Consider the following 12,302-nt stretch of genomic DNA (forward strand, 5'->3'; position numbering starts at 1 on the left):
TTTTATTATCTATTTTTTTTTGCTTTTAATCAATTATGTCAATCTAGTTTCAATTATTTAAAATGCTAAAGTCTTTTTAGTATCATTTTTCATCCAACTTTGTGATATACTAGTTATCTTTTTAAAATTATAATTAAATAGATTTTCCTAAAGAGCAAGTTGATTTTACTCTATGTTTATGGAAAATTAATACTAAGTTAACTAGTTTATCCACAAAACCAATTATCCAATTATCCGTATCATATACCTATAATAGAAATGAAAATAAAAATATAATAAAATTTTGCTAAATAATAATAAACTATTATATATAAAATACTAGAATACTTTAAATTATATGTATAATATTAATAATATTATATATTAGTATTAATTCCACTGTTTTTGTACAGTTGGAAAGATATTGTTCATTCTAGCCTATCCATTTTAACCTACTTCTATCAAACCATTTTTGACCTTGGCACTTTTAAGGCCTAGCTAGACACGACCCTCCCTGTGGTCGTCAGGCTCGAAGATTGCACACCCATGGAGATGTTGATCGCTGCCGAGGCTGATTAGAGCTTTCTACATGGCTGCCGAGGCTCGAAGATTGCACAACCATGGAGAGAATGAAATATTTCTACAAGGAAATCACTTTCCATTTTGAGAGCTCTGTCATCCACTTCATAGGGCGCATTGTGCCGTCCGATACTTACAAGAACCTCAATGCAGACATGATCCTGGCAGGTTTTGACGATTTTTGGATATAGAGGTCCAATCAGAGCTTCTTGTTCTTGGGCGAGGGCACAGAGGACTCGAGATTACTACTGTATCACATATCATTTTAAATCACAAGGAAAATGAAATCAACAATGCGCTTGAGTGCACTGGGACTCCGCCTTCCGATGTCGAGGTGGCGCAAGAGGTTGCACTGATGGTTCAAACAAATTTATTTAGGCATGGAATTGATCTTACTCAGGCCAAGCTCATGCCTCATTTGAATTGGAGGCAGCAAGACATGACTGAAATGGTCAGTCCTTGGAAGGCCAAGATCTATGATATGCTACATGTGATGCTTACTGTCAAGTCCTGGAGGGTCCCCGGGGAGATGAATGACGAGGAACTCTTTGTAGCAGAGAATGATAGGTTTGCAGATGAGCTGGTGGGTTATGATGAGATGTTGACAAAGGAGGAGAAAGGACAGCTGGACCAAGCTACATCGAATTCAGAGGCCATCGAAGAGGATGGAAATATTCTCTGGCCCTGTGTATTGGGATGGATGCCATCAGAATGGAGGGTTGTTGGGTTCTGAAGCGGACCCTGATGCCTCTGAAGCCAATTGTCATAAAGATAAATGAGGTTGGTTTGGGTGGAGCAAGAAGATGACAAAAACTGATGGACTGAAGCGAACAACACTGAATTCACAAATTAATAAGCTTGATAAACAACTAGAGAAATCCCCGCCTAAATGCAATGGCAGTGGCACTTTAGTTAATGAGGATTCTTCAAGGATACTGAGGAAGTTCCCTAAGTTAGCTCCAGAGAGCATTCAAAAATCTATCAACCACCAACAATCTGATTTCCAAAAAGGATGACGTTGTGGGTAGTAGAAAGAGAAAAGAGAAGGCTAGTAAAGGCATTAGTAAGAAAAATTCGAGTAAAAAGAAAAGGTATAGTGGAACAAATGACATTAAGTAAGAAGGCTAATACAAGAAGGGGTTGAGGATTGTGCTCTGAGTGACATTTGATTTTCCTCCCACACTAAAAGAGTTTTTGCCTTTGCTTGACATTTTAGCCAATAAGATAAAAGCTGTGCAGAGGCTGAGCTAGCTGTTGGCAACCAAGCAGTCTCTAGGGACTTTTCCTTTTAAGGTAAGTGCCGAAGTCCTTTCTTAATCTTACTGCAAATTTATTTATGTCTGTTCCAACGGATTTCCAATCAGAATCTTAATTGCTTTGTTTAGATTTTGTTGCGAGATCCTCATGTGAAGCCACTTAGAATTAAAACATTTTAGGAAAACTCTCAATGTAAAACCACTTGTGATTAAATTATTTAGCAAAGATATTTCCTTTACTAGCAAATGGATTGGATTTGGTGTAGTTTAGAGCCATGGTTAATGGCAACAAATTTGTATTTCTCTATGATTTCACTTTTGGTTGATTGATGCCAAAAAATGCATATTTACATACTAGATTAAACAATTTAAAGGTAACAAATATTTAGTGACTATATTAAACAAGCTTTGACCTCATTAGTGCAAAGCTTTTTCAAGAATGTCCGTTTTCAAGAATGCCCGAAGAAGGAAGCAGTCTCACACACTAGATCCAAAGAGATGGCTTACCATTTGAATCCACACTCACTCCTATAATCCTTGTGGGCATGATTCTCTTATACTCTTTTAAATGCTATCGAAACCCCAAACCTCTCAAATAGCCATATATGCTCTGAACTCCCCTAGAGACTTCAATATCATAAAATCCAATAGATGTGGTCATGGCAACCTTAACACCATTGACATGTGCATTCCTGATGAAATCTAAGTAATTCCAAACCTCCCCTTTTGTTTCAGGATACTGGAGAACCCTAAAGTAGTGACTAGACGAGGGAAATCTTGCAGGAGGACCCATTGTGTGCCCTGGGGAACGAATCACTAGGCTTTAGGACCTCAACAAAGATCGATCTCCCATTGTGCAGAAATTTGGGACTAGCGGCACCATGTGGGAGAGAAAAGACAGATAGTTGGGCGTCACACACTTGGGGTTGTTGGGTGTGTGTTATATTCTTTCCATAATTAGCCCCACGCATGAAGTTGGGGGGTTAGAGGGAAGGTAGCTAGTACTCCTTTCATTGCACCGGGCGCAGTGGGGGGTCACAGGTGTAGAAATTTTAAACAATAAACACATATTCAACAGAGATTATCCTGATTATGCACTATTGCGGAATACATGCACAATACATAAGCTCCTCTATGTTGATCATCAATTTAGCAACATTGAAAATAATGAAACATCAATCGCATGCACACATTAACACAGTATGTAACCCGGGGAAAGCTTACAGCTGAAAACCCCACACTATCTGTATATTAATGATTGAGAATATGTAACATTACATAGTACAATACTCCTCATAAGTATCCAGCACTATCTCCACTTGTTACACATAATACAGCTCAGATCTAATCTCCAAATTTGCTCGGCTGCTTGCCTGCCTCCACTGCACAACCCTGCAAGAGAATGAATGAGAATGGTTGATCCAAACTCCTATTTACCTTGTGAAAATCACCCACACTGTAAATCACGTGAGCATAAGCTATATTTCACTTGGTATTGTCCCACACTGCGCAATCTTCATTGGCATTACTCAACGCATGCATGTGCATAATCTCATGCACAACTGATAGCAATCTCAACCTCTAACACCTGTCTCCACTGAACTGTACATGCACTGAGTTAACTGATGTATTCTTCAGTTGCATTATGAGTTAATAATTAGTGAATTAATTAATAACTAATTCACACAACTCATCACTTAGTTTATTGATCAGTTAGACTAAATACAACTAGTTCAACTAAGTCAAACTAAACACAACTCCATTAACTGCTCATCTAACTCCACAGAACTCAACCACATGAGTTCTAACTGATGTCCTGCATGCAATAGCTCAACTGACTCATAAAGAAAAACGTATTTGCTTCTGATAGCTGCATGTGCCACATCTGTAGCTCAAACTGAAGTGCTCCAAGAGGATAAGATAAAGTTTATAGTCTAAATATTATTACGAGACAATAATATTTGACTTTTCTATTTTTGACTAGCAGTCTAAAAGTAGACTCTGATCACTCCTGCTGTGATCACTCCGATAGACTTTGCACCATAATTTGCCTGCGGGCCCACTTAGTGAAGGCGACTCCTTTCCACTAAGCTCCATCATTTTGTTGCATTCTCAACAAGCATTTCTTGTTGCACACTTTTCAACATTCCCTCTCAACAAGAAAAGCTTCCTCTCAAACCCGATCCTGAAACTCTAGAATGTTCTGCATGTAGCACATCTGCACGGTCCACTTTGCTCCAACAACACTTGGAACAAAAACACTCCCAACTAACCACTTTGTTGGGCTTGGAACATACTCTGATGCTAAAGCTCTACCTGCTATTGACAAGTGCTCCCTCTCTGACATCTGCGCTACTGCAACATCTCCATGCGTCTCGCACCATTGCACACCTCTCTGTGCCACCTAACACTGTGCAAAACACTTGTGCCTCTCGCATTGCTGCAGCCTGCATGCTATGCGCTGTCCTGGGATTCCCTACACTGTCGCTCTCTCTGCCACTCCATCCACATCTGTCTCTACCCAATCAGTCAGTTCCTGCTACTCCACATCGGGGCTCCCATAGCAAGGTCTCATCCAAGAGGTTGGGTACCTCAAGGATCTTGCCCCTCCTCCTTGGGACGATCAATCCATATCACCCCACCTCCTACCTAGAGGTATGGCTGCATGCGATCCCTCTACCCACCTGGCTCGAAGTTTCCCCCTACTGGAGGTCTCTGCATGAGTAGATGTCTCTACTCAATCTCCTCTCAGCTTCCCTTGTTGTGGCTGCTCCACAACCTCCTGAAGCTGCTGCACCAATCGTGGCTCCTCCACAATCGTCTGAGACTTCTTCTGGCTCTGCATGTTGAGAGGTAATATACGCTCCCTCTCAACCACCAAGTCTCCATCAATTTCCTCGCTACTCAAGGCTTTGCATGCATCTTGAACCTCAAGAGCATACAGGTTCTTGACCCGTGAACCAATCTGCTTCACCTGTCTAGTGATGATGTGTCTAAGGAAAACCTTTCCCTTACTGAAGACTACATCATAGCCTCTATCTTCCAGCACCACGATCGACACCAAGTTTCTCTTCAATCCTGGTACATACTTGACATCGGTCAAGGTAAGGCGAGCTCCATGCTCCCTTTGAAAAATAACCATGCCTACACCTGAGACACTATACTTCTCATCATTACCCATCACTATGAGTATCCGGAGATCTTTCTCCTCCAAAGTACTGAACAAACCTTTGTCACCGGTCATGTGGAAAGAAGCTCCACTATCAAGAAACCAACCACTTCCCACCATGGATGAAACCATGCATGCGAAGAGTGTGAAATCCAACTCAAACTGCGAAGCAAGTTCCTCACCTTCAGATCCTTCCCCGGATCCCTTCTTGGATTTCTTCTTTGGGCAATTAGTAGCATAATGACCCAACTCATGACAATGAAAGCATCTCACCTTCGACTTGTCAACCTTCTTCCCATCATTGGAAGAACTGGATTCGTAAAGAGAACCCTTCACCTTCCCCTTCTTCGCTTTGGAAACCAAAGCACAATTTTCTTCATTAGACATAGATGAAGAACTGTCTCTAGTGCGCCGTTTAATCTCCTCCTACATCAAATCCGACCATGGTCATTCCCAGTTTGGCAGTTTCTCCCTTCCATTCATCGAGTCCCGGTAGCTATGCCAACTCTTAGGAATGTCAAGGAGTGCTAGACTCACCATACTCATCCTCAACAGTTACCCCCACACTTCCCAGCTCATCCTGGCATTAGGTGAACTTCGTGAGATACTGGGGCATATTGTCTCCATTCTCACACTGAATGTTTCTGAGTTTTGCTCTTGCTTTGGAATTAAATTCGAATTCCACCAGCTCAAAACTCAACCGCTTCTGATCTAGAATTCGTGAGAACAAAGTATTTCTTGTACAGAGATTGACTGTCTGGGCATTCACCGAATATCTCACCTTCCAAAAGAAGGATGGATCCAGAGGCTACCTGGCCCGATCACAGACTCTGACTGAAGAAATAAAATGTAAACACTTCCTGAATAATAGATTTGATGATCAATACAACACTGATATCATGTAGAACTTCTTCTACAAATCAGCTTGCTTTGATACCATGTAGAAATTTTGAATAATAAACACATATTCAACAGAGATTATCTTGATTATGTACTATTGTATAATATATGCACAATACATAAGCTTCTCTATGTTGATCATCAATTTAGCAGCATTAAAAATAATGAAACATCAATTGCATGCACACATTAACACAATATGTAACCCGGGGAAAGCTTACAGCTGAAAACCCCACACTATCTGTATATTAATGATTGAGAACATGTAACATTACATAGTACAATACTCCTCACAAGTATCCAGCACTATCTCCACCTATTACACACAATACAGCTCAGATCTAATCTCCAAATCTCCTCCGCTGCTTGGCTGCCTCCACTGCACAACCCTGCAAGAGAATGAATGAGAATGGCTGATCCAAACTCCTATTTACCTTGTGAAAATCACCCACACTATAAATCACGTGAGCACAAGCTATATTTCACTTGGTATTGGCCCACACTGCACAATCTTCATTGGCATTACTCAATCCATGCATGTGCACAATCTCATGCACAACTGATAGCAATCTCAACCTCTAACACTTGTCTCCACTGAACTGTACATCCACTGAGTTAACTGATGTATTCTACAGTTGCATTATGAGTTAATAATTAGTGAATTAATTAATAACTAATTCACACAACTCATCACTTAGTCTATTCATCAGTTAGACTAAATACAACTAGTTCAACTAAGTCAAACTGAACACAACTCCATTAACTGCTCATGTAACTCCACAGAACTCAACCACATGAGTTCTAACTGATGTCCTGCATGCAATAGCTCAACTGAATCATAAAGAAAATCGTATTTCCTTCTGACAGATGCATGTGCCATATCTGTAGCTCAAATTGAAGTGCTCCAAGAGGATAAGATAAAGTTTATAGTCTAAATATTATTATGAGACAATAATATTTGACTTTTATATTTTTGACTAGCAGTCTAAAAATAGACTCTGATAACTCCTGCTGTGATCACTCCGATAGACTTTGCGCCATAATTTGCCTGCGGGCCTACTTAGTGAAGGTGACTCCTTTCCACTAAGCTCCATCATCTTGTTGCATTCTCAACAAGCATTTCTTGTTGCACATTTTTCAACAACAGGGGTGTTTAGGGGGGCGGTAGCCCCCCTTTACGGGGTCCGAGACAATGCCTTGGGAATTTTTTTTGGACCCTATATTAAGTGGACAGACCTACTTATGGTTTTGTGCATGGGTTTTGCACATGGTTTTGGGCATGATGGTATTCTGTCCATGATATCTTGTGGATCCGGTCAAGGGAACTACGGTTATGTTTTAATCGAGGGTTAATTGATTGAGGTTTATGGATGCTTCGACATGTATATATATGTATTGTAATATTGAAATGAATATAATGAAAAATCAATGTGGTAGTTCCGATTTTGGGATCTAAGGGAAAATCTTCGTGTATATCTGTTTTATGTTTTATGCTCTGGCCATTGTTTATTTTTTGTTTTTAAGAATTCATTTGTAGACACAGAGTAGCTACAGGGACAAGGTTTGTCAACATTTTGTGCTCATGCTAGGTTATAAGCAATGGGTTCATTTCATGGAACTTGCATTGGAAAGTTTGAGAGACCTTATGTGCATGCATTCAAACATAGACTCTCTTCACGAAGAAATGACCTTCCCAAATCTTCTATTCCTTTAGTGTATCTTTACACCATTAAAATTATATATATATATATATATATAATCACAATTAACTTTTATTATATTTTCATTTTCACTTCTTCTATTTATGAGGATGGATGGTGCTAGCTGAGATGACGTTTATCTTTAAAAAAATCATAATTAGGTTTCGTGCTTCCAACGACCCTCAGATGTTGTCAATTGGTGCCACGCAAGATAAAATATGCTGTTGAAAAGGGCGTCATGCCTATGGTACCAATGGAGCTGTACATCTAATCTTATATCTCTGTATATTCTAGAACAATGACCTTGTTAGCTATGATTATCAGTCTACCATGTATCTCTCAATGGGCAGAACATTGCATTTTGTTTGGTTGTGGCTGGGGCGCGTATATTAAGGAAACAGAAGAAGACAAAATTAGAAGAGCATAATAAGTATTAACTGCTGTAAGCCCTTCGAACCCATTGGATTTGGCTATGGATTTTGGGGTTGCCCTTTGAACCCAAATATATAATGGGTGTATGGACTTAGGATCTAGAAGCTATGTCGTTTAGGGCTGGTAGCACCTATTTATTCTTCAGTGCTGCAATACTCTCTCGCAATCTCCCCCATATATTTGTTGGTAAGTCCTTCCAATCCTGTTCCATGGCTTTCAGGCTTTTGCTTCCAGTCACGGCGATCGTCGTCATTGTCTCCTTGCAGCTAGCTACGGGTGAAAGTGAGACACACATGGTGTTCAACTTCCACGATAATTTGAAAGAGAGTAGCCTCAGTTCCTTTACAGGTGCGACATTAAATGGCTCCTCTTTTGTTGGCCACACAGTTTCATACACAATATATTAATGTTTGTATCTTTTTATCCAGATGTCATCAGACGAGGCTTCTCACAATGAAATTGACTACGAACTTCTGAGAACTGTGCCAGGACAACCTTACACTCTACAAACCAACGTTTTTGCGAATGGAATCAGGAATAAAGAGAGAAAAATCATCTGTGGTTTGATACCAAAGTCGGTTTTCATAACCATTCAATTCTCTGGAACGAGACACAAATCGTGTATGTGCCTCTTCCCCATATGTGAACAAAACCGACCGTTGTTATATACACTGAACCGTATTCAGAGCTTTTATTTATATGTTTTGCATTTCTTTTTCCAATAAGAAAAAACCATCTGACTTTCATTTATAGATAAAATTAGTTTACATATGCTAATTTCCCATTTTGTCTTGCCCATCTAAACATTGACTTATATCGACTTTACATTTAGATTTTTGCTTTCTAAAAAATACTGGCTATCTAATTCAGTTTATCTCCGTAAACATTCTATCATTTTTCTGTTCTTACTTTCTTTACAAAAAAGAATTTTTCATCTAAAACTACTTAAGCATGGCAAACTAACTAAGAGTGGACTAAAATATGAATACAATGACAATCTATAAAATATTTATACTCCTAGAACTTTGATATATTTCTAGAATTTTGGAGAGTTTCATCAGAATTTTTATGTTCCGCGACATCTTGCTATATCCCTCTTTTGACAAAGAATCTGCAACATTGTTCTACTCCATGTGAATGTGTGCAAAAGTTATATTCTGGAAATTATTGATCAATAGTCTAATTTGATGCATCTAGTTTATGAGTGATGGTGGCTCAAATTTTGATCTCATCAAGAACCAGTCAATAATAACTTTGGAATATCCAAACACATCAAGTGTTCCAATATCAAGCCATCTAACCTAGAGTAATATCCCCAAAGAGCTATAATCTTAGTTTGGCTATTATACTTACTCCACTGTACCAGCTAAAGCAATAGTAATCTCTTGGCTTCAAAACAATATACACCTTGCTGACACAAACCTTGTTTGTTGACACCCCATCAAAGAAGCCAATTGAATATCTAAACCATACCTCTGCAAGTTGGAAATGCCTCCTTGATAATTCTTTCATTTTTGGCCCTATCTCCATAAAATATGTTGCAATCTTCAAGCATGTGCCTCTAAAATCAGACTCTATTTGATAAAAAATGCTTGCATTCCAACTTCTCCAAATACCCCATAGAATATACAATGGTTGAGCACAAATTCCTTACATTCGTCAAACCACTGTTTGAGACATTTCTCAATGGAAATCTTATCCTAGACAACATAAATACTTAGCATGTTCATCACCCTACACCAAACAAAAACTGCCTCTTTTAAGAATATTTTCCCACGTAAGAATTCTATCACATAATACCAGCGAGGCAAAACATTTTAATTTTTGTGGGATCTCCCACTTCCATATTTTTTGAAACCATAAACATTCCACCATCTGGCTTCGAATAAGAGACAAATGGTTAAATATATCTTTAACCGAGGTTTGTCCCTTGAATGTACAACCATCCCATGACAAATTATCCACATTCTCTGTCAAATCAATACTTGCCATGTTTAATTGAGTAACATACTTCGCCCATTCATCAGCTAGAGACTCATAAAGGCCAATCCCCCTAAGATTAAGCCAAGAGTGTGACATAGGAAATGAAACACGATCAACATGTATTTGTTTTAAGAAGAAATACCATTGTTGTGAATATACTTGAGAAGTGGAGTGGGTAGTGAGTGATCTTCACCAAAACCGTTAATAGAATCCAATCTGATCTCGACCATAAATCCATAGCGAACCTCCCATCACAAGTTCAAGTTCCCGAGTAACTAGTGTTTTATATTCACCATACTCCTCCACATGTATGATGCAACATTTTGTTCCCAAGCTCCTTTTTTGATCCAGGTCACATATTATTTGGTTTTTAGATATTTCTCTTTAATTATCTGTTGCCAAATTCCTTTACCACATAATTCCCTCCACAATTTCTTGACCAACAATGCCCTATTGAAACATTCAGTACCCTTAATGCCCCATCCACCATCTTCCACTCGCTGAGATATCTCATCAAGGTGAATGAGGTGGATTTTCTTAACATTTTTGGGTCTGGCCCATAGGAGCTTAGCGATAATGGAATTAATTCACTTAATGAAATCTTTGAGAAACTTGAAGAGATGCATCCAAAAAACTAAAATTTTCTGTAAGGCAAACTTAATCAACACCAGCCTCCCACCCATCGAGAGCCACTTATGCGACCAAAGTGCCAACCTCTTCTCAAATTTCCCTATTATCCATTCCTAGTCCTTAATTCCATAATTGTTAGGTTTCAAATTGAAGCCAAGATACCTAAAACCATAATCTATATAGATATTACTCCGTCTCAAAGATTCTTGAGATCTTCGAAATTTTTTTCTCATCTGTTAATGCCACAACCAGAGTTGATTTGACTTTGTTCATATATAAGCTGGACGAGTCACCAAAAATGGATAAAATCTGATGAAAGGCACGCCATTCTGGGAATGAGATCTCCCCTATTAAAAGTATATCATCCACAAACATGATTTGCAAAATATTTATATTTATAGTCACCCTGCATCTGGAGATAATAGCCATAGATTGAGTTGCAAAAATCTTCCTACTTAGTCCATCAATAATCAATATGAACAATAATGGGGAAGAACACATCCCTATCTTAAGCCTCTTGAAGCTTTAAAAAAACTTATAGGAGACTTCTTAATGATGATTACAATATTTATTGATGTGATACATGCCATAATCCAGTCTACTACTTGTACCTCAAGCCCAATCTTGTGAAGGATGAATTTTAAAACCTCCCAATCCGTGCAATCGTATTCTTTAATCATGTCTATCCTCTTAAGACACACATACACCTTATGAACTTTGATGGAATGTAGGCATTCTTGAGCAATTGAAATCAGGTCCTGAATCTTCTTATTGTATAAGAACCCAATTTTTTCTAGAGAAATGTGATTAGACAATGATGCTTTAATCCTGGTGGCAATGATTTTTGAAATAATTTTGTATGCCCTGTTACATAATGAGATGGGTTTATAATTGCAAAAGTGGAAGGGCTTGACATTTTTGGAATGAGCGCTATGTACGTAGCATTGAGAGAGTTAGTAATCAAACATAGAGGCAACGATTCCTCTGCCATATCTAGAAGATCCATAACCATAATATCTAGAAAGTGTAAGAATAATTCCACTGTCCAAGCATCTTGGTGAGGGCTCTTGTCCCTGACCAATGATTTCAAAACATCTATCACTTCTTCCTTTGTAATCAACCTCCCCATATGATTAATTTCCTCTATGTTAAACATTTTAGGATACAGACTAATGCACTCCAGTTGGTTTTCAATATTTAAACCTTCTTTTGATCTATCTTGTTTGCTAAAATATCAAAACACTTCCTGTTGAATTTCTTTTTGAAATGAGATATTATTTCCCTTACCATCCTTAATGCTCCATATGGAATTTTCTTTTCTTACTTTTGAAGCATGATTATGAAATATTCTTGTATTTTTATCTCCTTCAGCCACCCATATGTCTCAACTCTTCAAATTCCACTCCTCCTCTTGGAACTTTAAGACTTGCCTCTTTCTCTCCTAAAGTTGCATTAACCTTTCTTTTGTTCCTTTTGAGAAATATTCTAGGTCATTAGAGAAATTTTGAGGTCTAAAATGGGCCTCAAAACAACCAAAATAAGAACCAATAGTATTCAAGATGATGATATCAACCATGGGGGATGATTCACCATTTTTGGAGTTAAAAGGTAAAAATATTAAAAAATAAAAAAATAAAAAAACTACTTTTTCAACTTGTATTATCAAGTTATCTC

The 12,302-nt window shown here is 38.3% G+C and overlaps 1 pseudogene; it reads left to right on the forward strand.

Annotated features, from left to right (window-relative positions):
- Positions 1–599: 599 nt before the first annotated feature.
- On the forward strand, positions 600–1,875 carry LOC149155725 (uncharacterized; annotated as a pseudogene).
- The last annotated feature ends 10,427 nt before the right edge of the window (positions 1,876–12,302 follow it).

The sequence above is a fragment of the Pinus tabuliformis genome, chromosome 9 (assembly GCF_031772625.1).
Source record: "Pinus tabuliformis cultivar Carrire ecotype Pingquan chromosome 9, CPIR1, whole genome shotgun sequence".
NCBI lineage: Eukaryota > Viridiplantae > Streptophyta > Pinopsida > Pinales > Pinaceae > Pinus > Pinus tabuliformis.